This window comes from Nelumbo nucifera, chromosome 6 (genome assembly GCF_055504915.1).
Source record: "Nelumbo nucifera cultivar China Antique chromosome 6, China Antique-T2T, whole genome shotgun sequence".
Lineage (NCBI taxonomy): Eukaryota > Viridiplantae > Streptophyta > Magnoliopsida > Proteales > Nelumbonaceae > Nelumbo > Nelumbo nucifera.
The window spans coordinates 46,382,262-46,408,974 of record NC_142654.1 but is presented as its reverse complement, the minus strand read 5'-3'; the positions used below and the strand labels follow the sequence as shown (position 1 = coordinate 46,408,974).

The 26,713-nt window shown below is 40.6% G+C and overlaps 2 non-coding genes across 2 annotated transcripts; one reads left to right on the top strand and one right to left on the bottom strand.

The window, feature by feature from the left end:
- Nucleotides 1-5,213: 5,213 nt before the first annotated feature.
- On the bottom strand, nucleotides 5,214-5,320 carry LOC148790838 (small nucleolar RNA R71). The gene has a single exon (XR_016078027.1). It is a non-coding gene; the product is annotated as a small nucleolar RNA R71 (small nucleolar RNA).
- A 20,079-nt stretch (nucleotides 5,321-25,399) lies between these two features.
- Nucleotides 25,400-25,506, top strand: LOC148790837 (small nucleolar RNA R71). The gene has a single exon (XR_016078038.1). It is a non-coding gene; the product is annotated as a small nucleolar RNA R71 (small nucleolar RNA).
- The last annotated feature ends 1,207 nt before the right edge of the window (nucleotides 25,507-26,713 follow it).

The window sequence follows — 26,713 nt, the reverse complement described above, 5'->3', positions numbered from 1 at the left end:
GTCCTTGTTGTGGGGCAGATTCGGAGCTATGGGCCTCTTCTAGTGCTTCCTCTATCTCCTCGTTGGCTAGGCATCACAAAGACTTTCTGGTGTAAGACTTCCTATACAACACTCCTTCCTGAAAATAGAACCTCTTAACCCTTGATAAAAGTTTTCTCCTCATTGCTAGGTTAAATGGCAGTGTGTTGTCCTCCAGGTAGTTAATATACATACTCTTCAAGTCTGTCTCTCCCATCGCGAGGCATTCTCTCCCATCTACTTCTAGGATGCTCCTCTCACAGTCATTCTGTACCCTGGCCGCATTTGTCTTCATTATAGGCCAGTAGTATCCCAATCTTTGTAGCCTTCTGTATAATGTGTTTGTTATGTCCCCATAGTATGCTCTATGGGACTTGCTTAGGACTATCTCCACCTCCTTCGATCCCAAATACCATGTTCTAACCCCATATGCCAGCCGATGGTACAGTACCCCATTCACCAGTTGAAATTTTAGAACCACCATGCTATCCTATGTTGCCAGCCTTGGGTTACATAGATTTTGTATTATGCTATGCCTCTAATCGTCTACCATGATTTTGTCCTCTTTTTCTACCTAGTGCCCCAATCTGTCGGTTGATGGCTCACAAAGTGTCTGAATGGTGATGTCAATCGGATCTTTATTGGGTTGGATTTTTTATCCCGGGGTGGCCAACACGTTGATGAATCTATTTTTTGCCTCTGTTCTGATGTAAGAAGGATACTTCTAGATCATAGGTTAGCCTTTGTATTAAGGTTATATATGGTAGGATTGTCAGTTCTTTGATAGTGGTGCTTCCATCTAGCTGACCAATTACCAATTTAGAATCCCTTGTCACCCTGATCTTCTTATCTCTGGAATCACTTGCTACTATCAACCCCATGACTAAGACTTTGTACTCAACTATGTTATGGGAGCAGGGAAACTGGAGTTTGAATGAGTAGGTGAAGGTGTTACCAGTAGGTGATGTTAATGTGATTCCAGCACCGGCTGAGGTGTTAGTACTGCTTCCATCGAAAGTCAGTCCATTCTCCTTCTTCAACCACTGTGACCATGGGGAGTTCTCCCAGGATTTCTTCTAATATATGGAAGTCATCATTGGTGGGAAAGGCGGCCAGGAGGTCCGCCACTACTTGACATTTAATAGCCATGGGTTGATTGTACTTGGCCGTATATTCACCAAGCCGCATCATCCACTTAACCAATCTCCCGGAGAGATGTCTATCCATGAAAAACCTTATCAGGTCATTGTGGGCGATTAGCCTCACCTTCTGACCTAGGATATAATGCCTGAACTTTTGCATAGTGAATACTAGCACCACACACTATTGCTTCATATGAGAATAGTTTTTCTTGGCTAGTTTAAGGATTCTATTGGCATAGTATATTGGACATTCGACTCCATCATCCTCTTGATACAACAAACATCCTATTGCTTTCGAGTTTGATGTGATATATACTTTAAATTCTCGGCCGTTTTGGGGTGGTGACATGGTTGGGGCCTTAGCTAGGGTAATCTTCAACTGTTCAAAAGCTCTCTACTGCTCTACTATCCATTTAAACTCTACAGACTTCTTAACCAACTTCATTAGCGGCGTTGCCACATGCACAAGACCAAGGATGAACCTCCTAAGGTATGAAACTTTTCCTAAAAAGGTCTTTAACTAGGACTCATTAGTTGGAGGTGGGAGGTCTAAGACTGCTTTCACTTTGTTTTCATTTGGGTGAATCCTAGTCTATTGCACTCTGTATCCCAGAAACTTCCCAAATTGTACTCCAAATGCACACTTCAAGGGGTTGAGTCTTAGGTTGAATGCTCTGCATCGACTAAACACTTTTCTTAATACATTGGGAGGCTCTTCCTGCTTCTTTGCTTTGACCACTATGTCATCCAGGTAACACTCAATCTGTTTATTATGCATCATGTCGTGGAAGACACTCATCATCGCCCTCTGATATGTGGCCCCAGCATTCTTCAAGCCAAAAGGCATCATCTTGTAATAGAAATTTCTAATTGGTGTCCTAAAGGATGTCTGAGGTGCATCTGCAAGGTCCATGAAAATCTAGTTGTACCCACTATAGGCATCTAAGAAGGAGAAGAGTTGGTTCCCCGCCATCGAATCTATCAGAACCTCCATGTTCGGTATGGAAATTCGTCCTTGGGGCAGGCTTTATTCAGGCCCTAAAATCGACACAACATATGCGATAAGGTTGGGAGGAGTGAATTTTCAGTGATGTGCTAAGGGTTTGTCCAAGTAACTAAACTTGAGGTACTAACCTGAGCTGTTCATTCTTCTTTTTGATTGGCGCTATGTTAGCTATCCAATAAGGGTGTGCTATAGGTTTGATGAACCCTACTTTTAGGATCCGCTTAACTTCTTCATTGATCTTCAAGGCTACCTCTAGCTTAAAAACCCTTTGGGGCTGCTTCATGGGCTTGACCTTGGGATCTATACATAAAGGGTGCCTAACAAAGGCCAAGTCTAAGCCTGGCATCTGGTCATATGACCAATTGAAGACATCTTGGAATTTTGTGAAAGTGCATACAGATTAGTCTTTTTTTTTCTAACAGGTCTTAGTGTCTTACGATGAAGAAAGGTTTTTACCTTTCAAAAGTGCAATTTCTTTCTTTGGGTCCAAGTCTGGTGGATATGTACAATGGCCTTTTCTCCATTCCTTTTGCGGCCATATTGATTTCTTCTAAAGATTCTTCCACTGCATCGATGGAACCAGTCATGCACTTGGGAGGTGCTTAGATTTCGTTCCAATACTCTAAGGTTCCTTCCCTTTGTTCCTATTATCATGAGTAAGATTAGTATTTCCTAGTTTGGTTATTGTAGGTACATAGTGGTCACTAAGACCATTAGAGTACAAACCAACACTACATGGATGCCTGTGATGTATCCATAACCCATTACAAGTTTATGAGAAGATCATTGCAGATCTATGATTGCGATGAACTCATACTTGACACGAGTTGCGATGAACATTGGATAGCGTGAATCCGCGATAAACCTTAGACATACATAAACTTTCTATAAAGCTTAGACACGTCCGAATCAACAATGATCTATAAAAGATGCAGGAGGATTCATGATGAACTTTAGACATGTGCAGAGTTGCAATGAACTCGTGTCCATTATAGAACCGAGAAATCATAATTACATATGCAACTTTAAATTATGCATGTGGGCTTAATAAAAGCAGCCTTCCGAATGATGGCTGATAAGCTTAAGTTATTCAGAAGAATTTGGGGTGTTTTTAGGCTTAGTTGTTGAGATTCTATGGTTAATTTGGGTATTTATGAGTCAATTTAATGCATTTGGATGCTTTGTCACTTTTCAGGTAACTAATCATCAAAGATGAAAGTTTTGGGCCAATTTGGGACAAGCTGATCAAGATCAGGGACTAAAGTGCAAAGCTCCACACCCAACTGCAGCCCAACCAAAACCTTATGGGAGAACAGCAGTTCGGATCATCAAGGAGAACAACCCAACTGCAGTTCGGCCCACTAAGAACAACAGCCCAGTCCGCAGCCTAGGGGAGGCTCCAAAAGCGTCTAGCTTTAGAGAAGGAAGGGAGGCTGAAGAGAAAAGGTATAAAAAGAAAAGAAAAAGAAAGAATTAGGGTTCGGACCCTTGAAGAAAAAAACAAGAGAAGAAGAGAGGAGGAGAAGATCTTTTGGACGAAGCACACTCAATTCGAAGAGAAAAAAAAAGGAAAACACAAGAAAACAAGGGTGGAGACAAGATTGAAGATTCTTGAGCCAAGATTGAGAGATCGGTTGCAAGATACTTTCTTTTTCTCTTGTAACATCATGTTTACTCTTGATATTGGGATGTTTCTTGTTCTTAATTACATCATGAGGGGCTAAGTTTCTATTGTTAGGGATTGATCATGCATTGATTTTCATTCGTTAATAAAATCGATGAGGTTCTTGTTATATTGTGTTATTTGTGCTTATTACTTATCATTGATTGATCACCAATGATTCGTTCTTTAATCAAGATTATTCATTGAGAGATGATAATTGAGGTGGAACTAATAACTCTTATTCGACCAATAATTAGATAGAGATATCATTTGTTGGTAGGATTTCCTTCTAGGTGTATTAACAGCTTGTGTTTATGCAAAGAGGATTTCGATTGAAAGAATGAGAATTCATTGATTGTAATTCCATTTAATTGAACATAGGTTTAGCTAATCGGCTCTTGAGAAAGATCGACTAGTGCTTTTAGGAAACACCTTGGAATATAACAACCCTCGTGAGATTTTATTGATATTAAATCTTGATGATCGTGATAGGATTAATCCCTAGAAACTTTGTTATTGATTTTGTTCAAATTACAGGTTTTTGTCATTTAATTTCCTTAATCAGTGGCACTAGTTTAAATTCCTTAAATCGCAAACCCAAATTGATTATTGCTTTAAACAAGTTCAGAATTAATAGGTGGCTAAATAATTCATTCCTCATGGGAACGATTCTGTATTCCTTACTATATTATTTGCACGACTCCGTACTCTTGCGGATAGCGGTCAAGTTTTGGCGCCGTTGCCGGGGAAGAATTTTATTTAACACCATAATTAATTTAGTTTCTCTTGATTTAAAGCGCAGTTCTTTATTAGTTTTTGCTAACTTTGTTTGTTTGCATTCTTTCTTTAGGTAGTGTTTCGGCGTATGCGAAGAACTTGAAGTTCACAACCCGAGCTTCTTCCTTTCAGATCTGAAATCGAGAAGTTTGTTAGAGAAAGCAGGAAAGCTCAGCAAGGAAGGTTTTCAGAGATGGCGGAGGATAATGGAGGTAACCAAGTAGATCGACATGATAATGAGAGAACTCTTAGAGATTTTGCTATGCCTAGGCTGCATGGTGCACAACAGAGTATTGCAAGGCCAAACATTAATGCCAATAACTTTGAGATTAAGCCAGCTCTACTCCAAATGATCCAATCAAGTGTGCAATTTTATGGCATGGGCAATGAAGATTCTAATGCTCACATTGCAAATTTCATGGAAATTTGTGATACCTTCAAATACAATGGAGTTTCAGATGATGCTATAAGGCTTAGGCTTTTCTCTTTCACCTAGAAGGATAAAGCTAAAGCGTGGTTAAATTCTCTACCATTAATTTCCATAACCACATGGGCACAGTTGGCACAGGCTTTCTTGGCTAAGTATTTTCCCCCAGCTAAAACCGCAAAGATCATCAAAGACATCACTACTTTTCAGCAATTTGAGAATGAATCATTGTACGAGGCTTGGGAAAGATTTAAGGATTTGTAGAGAAACTGCCCTCACCATGGCTTACCTAAGGGACTTTTGATTTAGACTTTCTACAATGGAGCCACTCGCACTACTAGAGATACAATTGATCCTGCTGCAGGAGGTCCCTTGATGAGGAAAACTATAGATGCTGCTTTTGATCTTTTAGAGTAAATGGTAGCTAATAATTGTTTGTGGTCAGCCGAGCGGCTAAATCCACCTAGATAGGGAGGCAAATTAGAAGCGAACTCCATAGCATCCTTGTAGGCTCAAATTTCAACTTTAATCAAGCAATTGGGCACCATGAACATGCAAGCCAACACCATCAACAATTCTATGCAACCAATTTGTGAGTATTGTAATGGTATAGGTCATGTTAGTTCTGACTATTGTGTTGGAAATTTTAATTTTGCAGGTGGAAATTTTATGGAGCAATGCAATTTTGTGGGGAATCAACTCCAAGGAAGGCAGGTCAACAACCCTTACTCCAACACATATAACCCAGGGTGGAGAAATCACCCCAATTTTTCATGGAGTAGCAATAACAACAATCTTGGCAGTTCCAGTATCCAAAACAACAACATGCCTAGACAGCACGGATCACCAGGATTCCAGCCACATCCTCAACAGGATAGATCAGCTTCTTTTGAAGCCAAGCTGGATAAATTCATGGACATGATGAGTAGCAAGATGAGCAGCCAGGATGAGGCCCAGAGAAGGATGGAAGCTAAATTTGATCAAATTGCAAAGAACCATTCGTCTTCAATTCACAACTTGGAGGTGCAGATAGGCTAACTACTCAATGCTGTTTTGGCTAGGAACCAAGGTAATTTACCAAGCAACACTGAGACTAATCCAAGGGAGAAGCTCAAAGCAATTTCACTAAGGAGTGGGAAAGTGCTAGAGCCAAAGCAAGATGTGAAAAGTAAGAGAACAGGTACAGATGTTGAGAGTCCTTCATCAACCAATGCTGAAATCTATGATGAAGAAACCAATGATAAGTCAGAGGAGAACTAAGGTGACAAGGGGAATCACTCTAATGCCCAACCTTCATCCCATGTCACACGAATCCCTTTTCCTTAAAGACTGAAGAAGCAACAAACTGAATAGCAATTCTCCAAATTTTTGGATATTTTTAAGAAGCTATAAATCAATATTCTTTTTGCTGAGGCTCTTGCCCAAATGCCTCAATATGCTAAATTTTTGAAGGAGATCATCACTAATAAGAGGAGATGGGAGGATGAACAAACTGTATCATTGACTGAAAAGTGCAGTTCAATCATTACCATCAAGATGCCTGCCAAATTGAAAGACCCAAGGAGTTTTACAATTCCATGTGTTGTTGGTAGCATTGAGTTCCCTAAGTGTTTGTGTGATTTAGGTACAAGCATTAATTTGATGCCTTGTCTATTTTCAGGAAACTTGATCTTGGAGAAGTGAAACCTACCTTAATGACTTTGCAGCTAGTGGATCACTCCAACAAGAAACCTCATGGCGTGGTTGAGGATGTACTTGTGAAAGTGGACAAGTTCATATTTCCTGTGGACTTGTTGTGCTAGATTTTGAGGAGGATCATGATTGCACCTTGATCCTTGGTAGACCGTTTCTAAACACAGGGAAAGCTTTGGTTAACATGTATGAAGGGAAACTGACCCTTCGAATTGGTGATGACAAAGTGGAGTTTAACATGTCCAAGGCTATGAAGCATCCTATGGAGGAAGAACTTTCTATGAGAATTGATATAATTGATTCATGTGTGAAAGAAGTATGTCAAGTTAGTGAGGTAGAACAAGACTTTGAAGATGATGTAGCGGATGGCAATGCTGTTAGACAGTTTTGTATGCCCTTAACTCCAATCAGTTTTGATGTATTTTGATATTTAATGTAAATAAATAAAGTACATGTTTGATTCATGTTATGTGGTATGCTTCAGTGTAAGACCCTAAAACTGGACACTTAATGAGACTTGTGTTAGTTATAAATGTTCACAGCCATTGGATAAGTCTAGGGAGATTTATCCCGCCAAGGCTGACACTGGTGTGCTGCCAACTGTTGGGGTGGCTTATCTCAGCCGCCAGGGTGAAACCCAAGGCACATGTAGTGTAGGATTACTTGAATCCTTTAACCGGACCAGATTTCTAGTGTTGCCCTGGACCTTGGTGACTGATGGGCAAAACTGGAAAATTACACCTGACCCCTAGATTCGATTATGATACTGCACTAGGTGGTGGATTGGGCTGTCTTTGATATGCCAATCAGTGAGATCCTCAAACAGGGTCAAAACCTAGGTATGTTGGGATGGTTCATGAACCCATCTGAGTGGGTGATCATAGTGACAGGATCAGCCCCTTTGTCGGACAAAGGAAATGATCGGGGATGCACTCTCTCTGATGGAAAACAAATTGCCGGCAGTTGATTTCAATCATTGGAATTTTGTTTTGAAAAATTTATATATATAATATATACTTATATGCGGTTTCAAAATTTTTGCAAATGGTTTTAATTCTCGGGATCCATGTGAGCAGAGAGTGCAGCACTGTTCATTGCAGCTAAGGGAGAGGTCCTCTCTTGTCGGGTAGTGCTTGATCATTATGGGCTGAGAGGTTAAGTGTAAGGCCATTTAGGATAATACCTAATGGGCTAATCTTGCATCTGCCCACGATCCCTAGGTTTTTATAAGATGGCTTGGCCCAAGGACCACTTAGTGTAAGTGTTGGGCCCATAGGGTCCATGTGATGGGCTCAAGGGGTTCACTTGGGTTTCTAGTGAATTCTTTTATGCCTTGTAACAAAGGCTGGGCTGAACCAATGTGGCTGATGTGGAGATCAATGGTTGGGTCCCACACCATACAAAGAAGCCCAACTGGGCAGCAGTTTGGAAACTTATTGAGCACTATTTATTTATTGGGCCTAAAAGCCCATTTCGAACTGGGCTAATATGATCACCCACTTAAGGGAGTGAATCTGTAGATAGGATTAATCTCCTCATGAGATCATGAATGGGCATATCTAATCTGCAGATAGGATTAAGATTATCCCCTATCCAAATATAGATTTGGATTGGGATAACTCCTAATCGGATTAGGAGGTTTCTTAATCACTAAGAAAGGAGGATACCCTAATAAAGAATTACAAGAATTCAACCTAGGGTTTGGCAGTTAACACTATCTACAATCCGAGATAGGATCTCACCTCCCTAAGCTGAAAACTGCATTCACGCCACTTTCAGCCTTAGGGATCTCCTCCAGCCACTGCCACCTTACTGCATAGTTCGAACTCCATTTGAAGGGAGAATCATGAAATCTGTTCTTGATATCAGTCTTTGTTGAAAGGCTGATTTGGTCTGGTTCTCTAAGCCTCCAATGAGTTCTTGTGAAGAGTTCGGTACATGAGACGTACACTATTGGTTCAGCCCCGCCATCGCTGCATCATCTTCAGCGGGAGCAGATCTTGGACCTCTCTTTGGGCGTGAACACCGACGTTGGGAGATTTTCATTCTCCGTATCAGGTATAACCCTTCCTTTGGTCTTTGGCTCAGATCTGGTCTGGTTTGGTTCAAGTAGGATCCTTGAATTTTGATTCTAAAATCAGGGAATATGATTCCCAATTGGAAGAAAGGTAGGAAATTTTTGAAATTCGCCCACCCATTCCGCAACCTTTTTGGCATCCATACGATGGATCCTACCATTCTTTCAGGGGTATCAGAGCCACAGGTTCGAATCTTGAACCAAAAGATCAAATTTGAAATTGCGCAATTCGGTAGAAGTTGTTCTATCCGGGTATTGCGCAGATTGCAATTTTGTTTCAAGAAATTGTTTCTTCTAGGGGCGATTGATCTGAAATTAATTTTCGTTAAATCTGAAATTTAATTTAGAATTGTTCTTAATTTATTTCTGATTTAATGGACTGTTCCTACATGGAGTTCGAAGATCAATTTTGGTGCAGATTGTCTGTGAACCTATTATTTGCAGTTTTTATTAATTCTAGTCTGTAAAATAATTTTTTTTTCTAGACTGAATGTATAGGATGAAATCAAGAATGCAATTATTTAATAGAAATAGGATTTCTGTTTTTTTTTTTATTTTCTTGATTGAGAAGGCGACGACCCTGGAGATTTGCAGATGAAGAGTTTGCTATCTGCGCTTTGCAGTTTGGGAAACTGCTACCCTAGTCACTAACCTCTATTTTGCGGATTGTACGAACAATCCAGATCTGTTTTGATTGTTAGAACTTTGGAATTTTAATTTCAGATCTTTCATTGAATTGTTTCTTGAATTAAAAAATGTTTTTGGACCGTTTTGAACCAGATTGGACCAAAGCTGATTGGACCAAAGCTGTTTGGACCGTTTTGAAACTAGTGTCATTGAGACTAATTTGTTAGTCACTTCTGTGTCCTGGTGTATTGACTCTGGGGCTTCAACTCATGCGTGTAATTCACTACAGGGGTTCAAAGTAAGCAGAAGGCTGAGTGAAGGGGAAGTGACAGTTTTCTTGGGAATGACTGCAAGTGTTGCAACTGCGGCAATTGGAACCATAGAACTTAGTTTTAGAGAAGGAATTATTGTACTTAAAGATTGTCTTTATGTATAGAACTTTAGAAGAAATTTGATTTTTGTTTCTAAACTATGTGTTGATCGATATACTGTTTACTTTAGTAATATGATTACTGTTAAACGGAATAATAAATTCATCACATGCGGGGAACTAGAGAACGGTCTCTATGTTCTACATCCCTTGCTAGAAGCTAACTTAACTGAAACTACGTCAGTGGAAATCCCCAAGAAAAGGACTCGTGATATAGTCAGTCCCACGTGCCTGTGGCATTACCGACTTGGCCACATCGGTATTGACCAAATAACATGGCTGGTAAAGGATGGTCCTTTGGAATTTCTAACCTTGGAAAATCTTCCCACTTGTGAGCATTGCCTCTGAGGCAAGGTGACAACAACCATTTAACGGTAAGCTTGAAAGATGTACTAGCACACTTGACCTTATACATACTGATGTATGTGGTCCCCTGAGTGTTAGGACTCGTAACCAACACGTGTACTTCATTAATTTTACCGATGATTTTTCACGATATGGTTACATGTACCTGATGAGACAAAAGTCCAAATCCTTTGAAAAGTTCAAGGAGTTCAGACAAAAAGTCGAGAAACAGTTAGGGAAAGAAATTAAGGCCCTTCGATCAAATCGAGGTGGCGAGTATCTCTTCGACGAATTCAGGGACTACTTGAAGGCCAATGGGATAATATTACACTTGGCTCCTTCTGCAACACCGCAGCTTAACGGTGTTTCAGAGAGGAGGAATAGGACATTGTTAGACATGGTCTGATCACTTTTGTCACGCTCAGAATTACCCACATCCTTTTGGGGATATGCATTAAAGACTGCTATCTACGTGCTGAATCGGGTTCCAACCAAATCGGTTCTGAAAACTCCATACGAACTTTGGACCGGAAAGAAACCAAGTCCATACGAACTTGGGGTTGTGACGGGTTTGTCGAAGCCCTCAAAATTAGTACTAGTCCCACAATAAGATATTTGCAGTAAAAGTGGTACTAGGTCAAATCCCACAGGGAGCTAACAGTAATTTCTCAACCGAATGAATAATATAACTAAGTGGGAAAATAAAATAACTAAAATTAAAAGAACAAAGCAATAGAAAACTCAACAATCAAAAAGAAATCAGTCTTACCGAATTCTGGTTCAGGGGTTCGGTTTAGCCTCGGCCATCGATCATAGGCAAATTTCAGCATTCTTGCGATTCAAGCATTTAACCTTAGATTTATTAGGATAGCCATAATAAACCTTGTATTTTCCTAAATCAGTTGACCAAACCCAGCATTCGATCAACACTTATCTTTAATCAATTGGGTACGATAGCGCTCCATATTAATTAATGATAGCATTAAGCTTTGTGAAAATAGTTAAACCAAAATAACAATAATTGAGATAGCTACAATTATTGAATCTTGTTCCATCGATTCCCTTTAGGTTAAAACATGTCAATACATTGGTCAAAGGCTGTCACGAACAATTGACCTAGAAAGATATTAACCTAATTGCTACTTGTACCACTATTCGTGACAATTATGGATCACCAAAATCATGGATAGTAGTAGGAAAATCAACATTAATTCAGTTTGTCAGACTAATTAACATTAACATCCAATAAAAATGTGCACAAGAACCAATGAATACTTGAATTAAAAAGCAAAAAATAAATTAACTACATAACATCACAATGGCACAATCGAACCTCCCCCCTTGAACCAGAAAAAGAAGCTTAGCTGCTCATGATCTGCGAAACCTCCATGCTCTGCTTCTCCATGGCCGAACTGCACTCTTGAGTTTCTTGAGTTGCTTGGTGATCTCTTGGATCTTGGAGTGAGTGATGCTAGAGCTGGTCCACCCACCACTTTATATAGCAAAGGGAGAGAGCTTCTTTCCAACTCCTTTTAGGAGATTAACCTGAAATTATAAAGTCCTAATCTGTTTTTGAACTAATCCTATCCTATCTCTTATCTAGTGATTTAATCCAATCTTCTTATCTTGATAGGATTACATTCAAGACTTTAGATCTGATAAGACTCTCTCTCAAGAGGTTACATTCGAAATTGGGACTCTTGGCTTTTGATTTCGAGTTGGGCTGCTTTGTTAATTTGGGCTGTTTCAAGGTACTTCTGCGAGTTGGGCTTCAGTTGTGAAATGGGCCTGGCTACGAACTTGCTCCGACTTTAAGCTTGTTTTCATACTCGATTCGGGATGAATCTGTCAAAACCCAAAACATAAAGGTTGTGGGCCTTGCTTTCCTCCTTCTAATGCTTCTTGAATTGTCCAATTCGGAGTCCGGAATTAGGAGTTATGCCCAGATTATTGACTGTCACCGAAACTGTGCAAAATCACCAGATTTGCCCTGTTTTCTTCCAATTGCCTTCATTATTGCCCTGAATCAAAATACAAGAGTAATGATTACATCTAAGTGCCAAATTAATGTAAAAGAGTGAATATTAGGGGATAAAAATAGGGTTCTTTTTGGTCTCATCAGGTTGTCCTACGCACGTTAAAAGAACAAGTGCGAACAAGTTGGAATTCAAGAAAAGTCGTTGCCTATTTGTAGGCTACCCAAAGAATTCAATGGGTTATCTTTTTTATGACCCAAGTGAGTAGAAAATGTTCTGCAGTCGAAATGCCCAGTTCTTAGAGACTAATTACATCCTGGACGCCCATCGTCTGGAAATAGTTCTAGATGAGGAGAGCTCAGGAGCAGTGGGAGATGTCCCACAAGTTCCAAGTAGTGACCAACCTAGAAAATCCACCCAGATATCCAGACCACCTGTGGATAGTTACCTGGTGGAAGCCTTGACTAGGATAGTTACCTGGTGGAAGCCTTGACTAGTGAGGAGGATCCTGTGACTTACGCGGAAGATATGTTGGACGTAGATTCCCAGAAGTGGGTGGAGGTCATGAGAGCAGAGATGGACTCGATGGAGTCCAATGGAGTTTGGACTCTAGTAGATCTTCCCTCCGGGGTAAAAGCAATTGGTTGCAAATGGATCTATAAGAGGAAGAAGGGCCCGGATGGGAAGACTGAGACCTACAAAGCTCGTTTGGTGGCAAAAGGGTATACTCAGAAAGAAGGCATCGACTATGAGGAAACCTTTTCGCCAGTGACCATGCTTAAATCCATTAGGATCCTGCTAATTGTAGCAGCATACCATGACTACGAGATTTGGAAAATGGATGTCAAAACCACATTCCTGAATGGAGATCTTAGTGAAAATATCTACATGCAACAGCCGCAAGACTTCATTGCTGCTAGTCAAGAACACATGGTATGTAAACTTAATAGATCCATATATGGACTTAAGCTGGGTTCTAGGAGTTGGAACATCCGTTTTGACTCTGCCGTTAAATCGTTTGACTTTGAATAGAATTCGAATGAGCCCTGTGTTTACAAGAAGTCCAGTGGGGATAAGGTCACCTTTTTGGTGTTGTATGTGGATGATATCCTACTCATTGGGAATGATGTAGGAATGTTGACTTCGATGAAGGTATGGCTTTCACAGCAATTCTCTACGAAAGATCTTGGAGAAGCTTTCTATATACTGGGTCTTCGACTCTATAGAGATAGATCGAAGTGGATAATTGGATTATCCCAGGCTGCTTACATTAACAAAATTGTCAAAAGGTACAGCATGGAGAACTCAAAGAAACTAAACATTCCTTTCAGGCATGGAGTTACTCTCTCCAAGAAGATGTCTCCCAAGACTTCTGAGGAGATTGAGGGCATGAAAGACGTTCCCTATGCCTCAGCCGTAGGGAGCATCATGTATGTCATGTTGTGCACTTGCCCTGACATTGCTTAGGCAGTGAGTGTCATAAGCAGGTTCCAGGCCAACCTAGGGCAGGAGCATTGGACTGCTGTAAAGAACATACTCAAATACCTTCGAAGGACAAAAGAGTTTTGTTTGGTATTCGATGGTACTTCACTACAAATTCTAGGGTATACTCATGCCGATTTCCAGTCAGATCCAGATGATAGAAAGTCTACATCTGGGTATGTTTTCATGATAGAAAGTCTCCACAACCGAAGCCGAGTACATTGTCACAAGTGAAGCTACCAAGGAAGTCGTGTGGATGACAAAGTTTGTTCATGAATTAAGAGTGACTCCGTCTAGCACATCACTCATCCCATTGTTGTGTGACAACATTGGAGCGATCGCCCAAGCTAAGGAGCCTCGGACCCACTCGAAGTCAAAGCACATCGAGAGGAAGTACCATGTACTACAGGAGATCGTTGGTAGAGGGGACGTTCTGATTTAGAAGGTAGCATTAGTGGATAATGTGGCAGACCCATTAAATTGGCCATTCACACAGAAGGTGTTTGAGAAACACATGGAAAGTATGGGACTCTGGCTTGTACCAGATTGGACCAAAGTTCAAGTGGGAGTTGTTAGACAGTTTTGTATGCCCTTAGCTCCAATAAGTTTTGATGTGCTTTTGATATTTAGTGTAAATAAATAAAGTACATGTTTGATTCATGCTGTGTGGTATTTTTTTGTGTAAGACCCTAAAACTGGACACTTAGTGAGACTTGTGTTAGTTTTAAATGTTCATAGCCATTGGGGTAGCTTGTCTCAGCCGCCAAGGTGAAACCCAAGGCACACGCAGTGTAGGATTACTTGAATCCTTGAACCAGACCATATTTTCTGTGTTGCCCTGGACCTTGGAGACTGATGGGCAAAACTGGACAGCTACACCTGATCCCTAGACTCGATTATGATATTGCACTAGGTGGCAGATTGGGCTGTCTTGGATATGCCAATCAGTGAGATCCTCATAGGGGATCAAAACATGGGTATGTTGGGATGGTTCATGAACCCATCTGAGTGGGTGATCATAGTGACAGGATCAGCCCCTTTGTTGGACAAAAGTAATGATCAGGGATGCACTCTCTCTGATGGAAACCAAATTGCAGGTAGTTGATTTCAATCGTTGGAATTTTGTTTTGCAAAATTTATATATATGATATATACTTATATGCGGTTTCAAAATGTTTGCAAATGGTTTTAATTCCCGGGATCCATGTGAGCAGAGAGTGCAGCACTATTCCTTGCAGCCGAGGGATAGGTCCTCTCTTGTCAGACAATGCTTGATCATTATGGGCTGAGAGGTTAAGTGTAAGGTCATTTAGGATAATACCTGATGGGCTAATCTTTCATCTGCCCACAGTCCCTAGGTTTTTATAAGATGGCTTGGCCCAGGGACCACTTAGTGTAAGTGTTGGGCCCATAGGATCCATGTGATGGGCTCAAGGGGTTCACTGGGTTTTCTAGTGAATTCAGCTAAGCCTTGTAACAAAGGCTGGGCCGAACCCATGTGACTGATGTGGAGATCAATAGTTGAATCCCACGCCATACAAAGAAGCCCAAATAGGCAGCAGTTTGGAAACTTATTGAGCACTATTTATTTATTGGGATAGAAGCCCATTTCGAATTGGGCTGATATGATCACCCACTTAAGGGGTCGAATCTGCAGATAGGATTAACCTCCTGATGAGATCAGGAATGGGTTGATCTAATCTGCAGATAGGATTAAGATTATCCCCTATCCAAATACAGATTTGGATTGGGATAACTCCTAATGGGATTAGGAGGTTTCTTAATCACTAAGGAAGGAGGAAACCCTAATAAAGAATTACAAGAATTTGACCTAGGGTTTGGCAGTTAACACTCTCTGCAATCTGAGATAGAATCTCACCTCCCCTAAGCTGAAAACTGCATTCACGCCACTTTCAGCCTTAGGGATCTCCTCAAGAAATCTGTTCTTGATATCAGTCTTTGCTGAAAGGAAAATTTGGTTCAGTGCTCTAAGCCTCCAACAAGTTCTTGTGAAGAGTTCGGTACGTGAGATGTACACTGTTGGTTCTGCCCCACCATCGCTGTGTCGTCTTTATCAGGAGCAGATCGTGGACCTCTCTTTGGGCGTGAGCACCGATGTTGGGAGATTTTCATTCTTTGTATCAGGTATAACCCTTCCTTTGGTCTTTGGGTCAGATCTGGTCTGGTTTGGTTCAAGTAGGATCCTTGAATTTTGATTCTAAAATCAAGGAATATGATTCCTAGTTGGAAGAAAGGTAAGAAATTTTTGAAATTCACCCACCCATTCCACAACCTTTTTGGCGTCCATACGAGGGATCCTACCATTCTTTCAAATGCTTGTGACATTGAACCTTTTGCTAGACCTGAATTAGTAGTATGAAGTGCTAACCCCTCTCCTCCTTCTATTGAGCAGCCAACTAAGCTTGACTTGAAACTTTTACCATCACATTTGAGGTCTTGTGAAATGATAATACCTTACCAATTATTATCTCAAACAAACTATCGAATAAGCAGGAACAAAAAGTGTTAAATGTGGTAAGGCATAGGATTAAGGCTTTAGGTTGGAATATTTCTGACATAAAGGGTATTAGCCCTTCTATTGTGATGCATAGGATTCACATGGAGGAAGGATTTGATGCCACAACTGAGAAGCAAAGAAGATTGAACCCGCACATGGAGGAAGTGGTGAAGAAAGAGATTGTTAAGTTTCTTAATGCAGGTATTATCTATGCTATTTCTGATAGTACTTGGGTCAGTCCTATTCAGTGTGTATCCAAGAAAAGTGGTATGACTGATAGCTATGATTATAACCCTAACAAGTGCACTAGTTATCAAGTAGTATAAAAATATCGTTCCCACGGGGATTTAACAAAATAAGTATTAGAACTACAGTCTTCCCTAATTATTTGGACAATCAAAATTCAGATTTAAGAATAAGAATTATTGAAAATAAAAACTAGAAAAAGAAGATAAAAGCAAAGACAATCAACAACCAAATAGGCAAAGGATAAAATCGCTAGGGCTTTAGGTCCGCCCAACCAATCTAATGAATATTGATGGTGAAAGAATGGTAGGATCCATCTAATGGATGCCAAAAAGGTTGCGGAATGGGTGGGCAAACTTCAAAAAATTTTCCTACATTCTCCCAATTGGGAATCACATTCCCTAAATTTAGAATACAATATTCAAGGATCCTACTTGAACCATAATCGAACCAGATCTGAACCAAAAGCAAAAGGGAGGAATATACCTGATCCGGAGAAGCAGTATCTCCCAAAGTTGGTGTTCACGCCCAAAAAAGAAACCAAGATCCGCTCCTACTGAAGATGACACAGTTGTGGATGGAACGGAACCAGCAGGGTGCGTCCTACACACTGGATCCTTCGCAAGAATCCTCCGGAAACTCTGAACACTGAATATTTTTCAGTCTTTTTGCAAGACTAATGTCAAGAACTGATTTCTTGACTTCCTATTGCTGCAAAGATCCAATCTTGCAAGAGGGAATGGCGGCGGCTGGAGGAGAGCTCCAGGGACGAAGATGGCTAAACTGCTTCTCTTCTCTCTAGAGTCTGTATGAGATCAAATCTCAATTCGCAGGATGTATGCTTGCACAAAAACCCTGGTTCGAAATCTGATATATTTCTCTTGGGTTTCTCCTCTTTTCTTCTTGATTAAGAAACCTCCTAATTAGGAGTTATCCCAATCCAAATCAGTATTTGGATAGGGGATAATCTTAATCCTATCTGCAGATTAAGTTAGCTTACTCCTGATCTTATCAGGAGGTTACGAGATTCAAATCTAATTTGAATTTGGTCTCCTAGAGTGGATAAGGTTAGAGGCCCAATCCTTTTACTAACATTAATCTCAGATTCGCCCCATAAATGGGTGATCATATCAGCCCAGTTCGAAATGGGCTTTTGGCCCATTTAGTGTTCAGTGTTTAACTAGTTTCCAATCTGCTCCCCAGTTGGGCTTCTTTGTATGACATGGGACCCAAGCATTGATCTACACACCAGCCACATGGGTTTAGCCCAGCCTTTATTACAAGGCCCAGCCGAATTCACTGAAAAACTCAGTAAACCCCTTAGCCCATCATATGGACCCTATGGACCCGACACTTACATTAAGTGGTCCCTGGGCCAAGCCATCTTATAAAAACCCAGGGACTGTGGGCAGGTGCAGGTACTATCCTAACCTCTCAGCCCTTAATAATCAAGCACTGCCCGACAAGAGAGGACCTCTCCCTCGGCTATAAGGAACAATGCCACACTCTCTACTCACATGGATCCTGGGAATTAAAACCATTCGCAAACATTTTGAAACCATACATATACATTTATATATTAATTATGCAAAACAAAATTCCAACGATTGAAATCAACTGCCGGCAGTTTGGTTTCCATCAGAGAGAGTGCCTTTCCCGATCATTACCCTTGTTCGACAAAGGGGCTGATTCTGTCACTATGATCACCCACTCAAATGAATTCTCAGACTGTCCCAACATCCCCAGGTTTTGATCCCTGCAAAGGATCTCACTGATTGGCATATCAAAGACAGCCCGATCTGACACCTAGTGAAGTGTCATAATCGAGTCTAGGGGTCAGGTGTAACATTCCAGTTTTGCCCATCTGTCTCCAAGGTCCTGGGCAATACTGGAAATCTGGTCCGGTTCAAGGATTCAAGTAATCCCATACTGCATGTGCCTTGGGTCTTACCCTGGTGGCCGAGACAGGCCATCCCAACATTTGGTGGCACACCAGTATCAGCCTTGGCAAGATAAATCTCCCAAAACTTATCCAATGGTTGTGAACATTTAAAACTAACACGAGTCTCTATAAGTGTCCAGTTTTAGGGTCTTACATAGAATTGTACCAAACAACATTAATCAAACATGCACTTTAATTTATTTCCACTAAATAACAAAAGTACATCAAATCGGATTGAAGCTAAGGGCATACAAAACTGTCTAACAGCTCCCACTTGCACTTAGGTCCAATCTGGTACAAGCCGGAGTCCCATACTTTCAACGTGTTTCTCAAACACCTTCTGTGTCAGTGGCTTAGTCAATGGGTCTGCCACATTATCCGCTGATGCTACCTTCTGAATTAGGACGTCCCCTCTACCAACGATCTCCCGCAGTACATGGTACTTCCTCTCAATGTGCTTTGACTTCGAGTGGGCCCGACGCTCTTTAGCCTAGGCGATCGCTCCATTGTTGTCACACAACAATGGGATGGGTGATGTGCTGGATGGAATCACTCCCAATTCGTGTATGAATTTCTTCATCCACACGGCTTCCTTGGAAGCTTCACTTGTGGCAATGTACTCGGCCTCGGTTGTGGAGTCTGCAGTGGACCCCTGTTTGTTGCTTTTCCAGCAAACAGCACACGATCCTATCATGAAAACGTACCCAGATGTAGACTTTCTATCATCTGGATCCGACTGGAAATCAGCATCGGTATACCCTAGAACCTGTAGAGAACCACCATCGAATACCAGACAAAACTCTTTTGTCCTTCGAAGGTATTTAAGTATGTTCTTCACAGCAGTCCAATGCTCCTGCCCTGGGTTGGCTTGGAATCTGCTTACCACACTCACCGCCTGAGCTATGTCCGGGCGAGTGCACAGCATGGCATACATGATGCTCCCTACGGCTGAGGCATAGGGAACGTCTCTCATGCCCTCAATCTCCTCAGAAGTCTTAGGAGACATCTTCTTGGAGAGAGTGACTCCATGTCTGAAAGGAACATTTCCTTTCTTGGAGTTCTCCATGCTGTACCTTTTGACAATTTTGTCAATGTAAGCAGCCTGGGATAATCCAATTATTCGCTTCGATCTATCTCTATAGAGTCGAAGACCAAGTATGTATGAAGCTTCTCCAAGATCTTTCATGGAGAACTGCTGTGATAGCCATACCTTGACCGAAGTCAACATTCCTACATCATTCCCAATGAGTAGGATATCGTCCACGTACAACACCAAAAAGGTGATCTTATCCCCACTGGACTTCCTGTAAACTCAGGGCTCATCCGGATTCTGCTCAAAGTCAAACGTTTTGACAGCTGAACCAAAGCGGATGTTCCAACTCTTAGAAGCCTGCTTAAGTCCATATATGGATCTATTGAGTTTACATACCATGTGTTCCTGACCAGCAGCAACGAAGCCTTGCGGCTGCTGCATGTAGATATCTTCACTAAGATCTCCATTCAGGAACGCAGTTTTGACATCCATTTGCCAAATCTCGTAGTTATGGTACACTGCTACAGCTAGCAGGATCCTAATGGATTTATGCATGGCCACGGGCGAAAAGGTTTCCTCATAATCGATGCCTTCTTTCTGAGTATACCCTTTCGCCACTAAGCGAGATTTGTAGGTCTCAATCCTGCCATCGGGGCCCTTCTTCCTCTTGTAAATCCATTTGCAATCAATTGCTTTTACCCCAGAGGGCGGATCTACTAGAGTCCAGACTCCATTGGTCTCCATCGAGTCCATTTCAGCTCTCATGGCCTCCACCCTCTTCTAGGAATCTATGTCTAAATAGCTTCCGCGTAAGTCATGGGATCCACTTCACTAGTCAAGGCTTCCACCAGGTAACTATCCTGGTCATAACCATATTGGACTGGTGGTCTGGATACTCGGGTGGACCTTCTAGGTTGGTCACTACCTGGAACGTGTGGGACATCTCCCACTGCTCCTGAGCTCTCCTCATCAAGAACTATTTCCTGATGATGGGTGTCCAGTATGTATTCGGATTCTAAGAATTGGACGTTTCGACTGCAGAACACTTTCTGCTCACTTGGGTCATAGAATAGGTAACCCACTGAATCCTTTGGGTAGCCTATAAATAGGCAGCGGCTGGTTTTGGATTCCAACTTGTCCGCACTTGTTCTTTTAACGTGTGCAGGAGAACCCCAAATCTTCAAGTGTCTTACACTTGGCTTCCTTCCGGTCCATAGTTCATATGGAGTTTTCAGAACTGATTTGTTTGGAACCCGATTCCGCACGTAGATAGTAGTCTCTAATGCATATCCCCAAAAGGATGTGGGTAATGAGCGTACGAAAAGTGACCGGACCATGTCCAACAAGGTCCTATTCCTCCTCTCTGAAACACCGTTGAGTTGAGGTGTAGCAGGAGGAGCTAGTTGTGACACTATCCCATTGTTCTTTAAGTAGTCCCTGAATTCGTCAGAGAGATACTCGCCACCTCGATCCGATCAAAGAGCCTTGATATTTCTCCCTAACTGTTTCTCGACTTCCTGTCTGAACTCTTTGAACTTTTCAAAGGATTCTGACTTATGTCTCATTAGGTACACGTAACCATATCATGAAAAATCATCTATAAAGGTGATGAAATACACGTGTTGATTCCGTGTCCTAACACTCAGGGGACCATATACATCAGTATGTATTAGGTCAAGTGTGCCTCCAGATCTTTCAGGCTTACTGTCAAATGGCCGCTTAGTCATCTTACCTTGAAGGCAAGGCTCACAAGTGGGAAGATTTTCTACGGTTAGAAAATCCAAAGGATCATCCTTCACCAGCCTTGTGATTCGGTCAATACCGATATGACCAAGTTGGTAATGCCAGAGGCACGTGGGATTTACCATATCACGATTCCTTTTCTTGGGATTTTCGACCGACGTAGTTTCGGTTAGGTTAGTTTCCAGAGAAGGATGTAGAACATAGAGACCATTCTCCAGTTCCCCGCATGCGATGAATTTATTATTCCGTTTAACAGTAATCATATTACTAAAATAAACAGTATATCCATTCAATTCACACCATGAACTATGTGGTCGAGTATATAAATTCCTCTCCCGATTCATTCATATACACCGAATCAACTAAGAGATGGCCACTCCTAATCGCATTAAGCAATCAATTCATAGACTATATGAAAATCACAATCTTGGATAAATCATAATAATAAAAATATATTCATTATCATGGTTCGGCTTTCCACAGCCCTAGCTAAAAACAAATCAGTTCATAATAAAGGAAATAAAGCAAACAAGATGAAAGAAAGAACTCATGAATTCGCCCAGGGTGCTGAGATCTCCTCTTCTTCTTGCCGCCACCTCCTTCTTGAAGCTTTCTTTCATCTTGTTTGCTTTATTTCCTTTATTATGAACTGATTTGTTTTTAGCTAGGGCTGTGGAAAGCCGAACCATGATCCAATTGTTGATCGATGATCCCTCTAGTCCGCCCCCTACTTCTTTATATAGCCTAAAGGGGAGGGGGTGGTCTCCTACTCTCTCTTGAAGTTAATCTTTCAAGATTAGGAAGTCCTAGTCTAATCCTACTCTTATCTCTTTATCTATCGAACTCAATCTCTTATTTTTTGGGGATTACATCATAAATTTAGATCTGGTAAGACTCTTCTCAGTTTCTTGTTCTTGGATTCGTATTAGACTTCCTCTGTGAATTGGGATTCAGCTAGGCTTTTCTGCAAGTTGGGCTTCATCTACAGATTAGGCCTTCCTACGAATTTTCCCCGACTTCGGGCCCGGATTTGACTTCGATGCATGCCGAATCTGTGAAAGCCCAAAACATGAAAGTTGTGGCTTTTTCTCTTTTCTTTTCTATGGGTCTTGAATCAGCCCAGTCGGATTTCGGATACACGAGTTAGGCCCAAATTACTGAACGGTGCCGAAACTATGAAAAATCATCCGAATTGCCTTTCTTTGCTCCTGATGCCTTCTTTTCATGCCCTGAACCGAAATACAAGAAATATGAGTCCAATTAAGTACTAATTAAGTATGAAAGATAGAATATTTGGGGATAAAAATATGATAAATTCTACTCTCATCAAATCCCCCCACACTTAAACTTTGCCCGTCCTCGGGCAAGACAAAACTCAAAACAAAATTAAAACAGGACCCAACTAACTAAAAGATTGTTTTGGATTTTTCTCAACAGGATATTTGTTCTCCCGCATGCCTTGATCGAGTATTAATGCTCCATCCATTCGTCTACTTCTTTTCCTCTTTAACTTGTCAAAGAATAATCTTAAATCGCCAATCCTCATGTCCCCAAGTGAAATCGACAATCAAGGGAAACAAGCATCTCTTCGCATGAATAATTTAGGACTAGAGTAAGCCCTCTTTGTTTTCACAATCACATGCAGCAAGATTCAAAAATACCTTCTCATGATTTTTTAGAACGAAAACAAGGAATGTCATTACCATAAGCTTGCTTATGTATCACATCTCCACCACTTATCATGAGTTCAATGCATCAAAAGGTGAATTAGGGTTTGGGACCTAGGGATGAGTGCATTTTATGCTCCATCTCACCCTTTTCTTATGCTTTTTGTGTGAGTGCATTTTATGCTTCATCTCACACTTTTCTTATGCTTTTAGTGTGAGTGCATTTTATGCTCCATCTCACACTTATTCAGAAAATAATTTTTTTTTCTTTTTTCTTTTTGGATAGATCACGTTCCAATTCATGAACTCATTATTGTGGTCTCGACATGCCTAACAAAACAAGTTCTAGAATAATCAAACCATGTTTGTCCATCAGAAACCAAATGCTCACAGGGGTCAAATTTGTATTGCATCTTGCCCGTTGATCATTCCCACTACTGAGATACCTTCCATAGCCAAAAATTTCAGCTAGATTTGCTTGCATCCTTTCTTGTCTATCTCACCTAAGCACATGATTCATGGTGGTTTGCAATCATTCAAAAACAAGTCTCTAAGGACAAGAAATTTTGAAAGGAAAGGTTAGAGAGGGGTAATTGAAGCATGCCGAAAAAATTTATCAACCCTTAATCCTCCCCCACACTTAAGATATACATTGTCCTCAATGTATGGAATATGCATAACAAGAACAAGGAGAGAAAGGTTTAAGAGGACTTCCCTGAATGCCTCGTTGAGATCCTATGAGATACGAAAAAAACACACTCAGAAGAGAAAAAAAATTGAACAAAACAAACAACTAAACTTAATGGGTTGCCTCCCACAAGCACTCTTTTTAAGTCGTGAGCTTGACTTTCACCTTTCTTTCATGGCGGTTTCAAGGAGAGAATGGACCCATGGTGGATGGGTTGCTCTCCTTCAATATAATGCTTCAACCGCTGTCCATTTACCTTGAACGTACTCCCATCATCATTATGCAGTTCAATTGCTCCACGAGGGAATACCCTAGCCACTTCAAAGGGTCCGGTCCACTTGGTTTTTAACTTCCGATGTTTCCCCCTTTCATCCTTTATAGGTGGGTTTAAACCTAGAATAGGGGCTTGCACAATAGATGGGAGGGGTTTTATGTGAGATGGAGGTAAATTAATAAAAGATGCATTATGAGTTGCAATTTCAAAAGAGTCTAGTTCAGAAGTCAAATTTCGCAGTTCTGATTTCAGTACAAACTTCTGCTCTGCTTGTTGCAATTGATTAGGACTATTGTTAAGTGCAACTTTCAGCGTGTCTTCTGATTTAGATTTATCTACTTCAGCTGCCCAAACATCAATGCAATCAATTGCGTATATTTCATGCTCAATTTTGTTGGGACATTTCATGGTTTTAAATACATTAAACACCACTTCTTCTACTATTCCCCTAGGATATTTAATGCTTCGATCAACTAATTGTAGGGTATAGTTGTAGATGTTAGTTCATGCAGTTCAAGTTTTTCAAAAATAGAACAAGGCATTAAATTTATACTAGCACCTAAATCACATAAAGCTTTTTCAAATTCAGTATTTCCTATGGTGCAAGGTATAGAAAAACTCCCTAGATCCTGAAGCTTTGGGGGCAATTTATTTTGGAGGATGGCTGAGCACTCTTCATTCAATTTTACCATCTCACATTCCTCCCATTTCCTTTTATTTGCCATCACCTCCTTCAACAATTTGGCATATTTCGACATCTGTGACAATACATCAAGAAGGGGGAGGTTAATATGTATTTTTTTGAAAACTTCTAAATTCAGTTTAGGTTTACTTCTCTCATCCTCCTTTTGCAGATCGGCCACATCAGCTTTCTTGTCTTTTTTTTTTGGATTTCGCCAACTGTCTTCCCGCTTCTTAAGGCTATGGCGTTCACCTGCTCTCTAGGATTCTTCTCTGTGTTGCTGGGTAGCTGTCCCTCTTTTCTTTCCGACAACATGCTTACAATCTACCCACTTGAACTTCTAAGTTCTTAATCGATGCTTCATGGCTTTGGAATCTTGCTTCGGTAGCATTGATGAACTTAGAAATCATCTCCTCCAAATTACCCTTTTTTTCTTGTGGGGGTGGGTGTGGTTGGAATCCCATGGGTGCCTTTTGCTGATTGTTGCTCCATGAAAAGTTTGGATGATTCCTCCACCCTGGGTTGTATGTATTTGAGTAGGCATTGAAATTCGGCCTGCCAGCATGAGAGATAAAATTAGCATTCTCATGGGAAATAAAAGGACCACTTAATGGACAATCAGAATTAGTATGTCTTATTTGACCACATGAATCACATGAGATGCTAGATGATGCATTAATGACTGCAATATTAAAGTGTCAAGTTTCTTATTCAGATTAGCAATTTGTGCAGATAGGGCTATAAGGGAATCGATGTGGTGTACTCCCCTCTGATTGGTTCAGTCATTACTCCACTAGTAGCTATTTGACACCATCTCCTCCACTAAATCATAAGCTTCCTCTGGAGTTTTTCTCATAATTGTGCCACCTGTGGCTGCATCAATAATGGATCGATTAGAGGGGGTAATACCATTATAAAAAGTCTGAATTTGATGCCAAGTTGGTATCCCATGGTGAGGACACTCCCTAAGCATCTCCTTGAATCGTTCCCATGCTTCATACAAAGATTCCCTCTCAAATTGAGCAAAAGTAGTAATATCATTAATTAATTTTGCTATTTTGGGGGGGGAATATTTAGCCAAAAATTTCTAGGTTAGATCATTCCAAGTGGTGATACTTCCTGCAGGGAGTGAGTTAAGACAATCTTTAGCTCTATCACACAATGAAAAAGGAAATAATCTAAGCCTAATAGCATCATCACTAACTCCATTATGTTTAACTGTATCACATATTTCTAGGAAGTTAACAATGTGTTCATTAGGGTCATCACATGGCAACCCACTAAACTGAATACTTGTCTGGATCATCTAAATTATTGCAGGCTTGATTTCAAAATTATTGGCCTGAATGGTGGGCTTGTAAATGCTAGATGTCGCCCCATCAATTGTTGGACAAGTATAGTCCAAGAGGGTGTGATTTGCTTCTGCCATCTCACCTTCAATTTCTATTGCTGGTTCGCCAATAACAACCTCCTCTCTTGTCTTACCTCTGTTGGCTCTTTGCAACAAGCGAAGGGTCCTCTCAATTTCAAGATCGAATTCTGCTAGTCCCTCTCTTCTAGTGCGTGTCATGCACTAGTAAATCTGAACCAGCAAGAATCCAAACAAATAAAATAAAATAAAAATAAGGAATAAAAAAGAAATAAGATAAAAAAAATCCAAATTAACCAAGGTTAACAAGTTCAAATATTATTTTAGGATTAAATCCTCGGCAACGGCGCCAAAAACTTGATATCTATGATTATAACCCTAGCAAGTGCACTAGTTATCAAATAGTACAAAAATATCGTTCCCACGGGGATTTAACAAAATAAGTATTAGAACAACAGTATTCCCTAATTATTTGGACAATCAAAATTCAGATTTAAGAGTAAGAACTACTGAAAATAAAAACTAGAAAAAGAAGATAAAAAGCAAGGACAATCAACAACCGAATATGAAAAGGATGAATCGCTAGGGCTTTAGGTCCGCCCAACCAATCTAATGAATATTGATGGACGCGATTAACCAAGATTAATTGTTATTCCCATAAGATGAAGTCTTTCCCAATTTTATTTAATATTCTTTCCCAAGATATATTAAACCTATTTCTATCAAGTAACCCCTCGATCACTCGACTTGAGTTCTCAATAATAGAAATGCATTAAGTGCAAGAAAAAATCATATATTCATATGAATCATGTGTATATATCCCTATATACCATTCAATTCACACCATGAACTATGTGGTCGAGTATATAAATTCCTCTCCTAATTCATT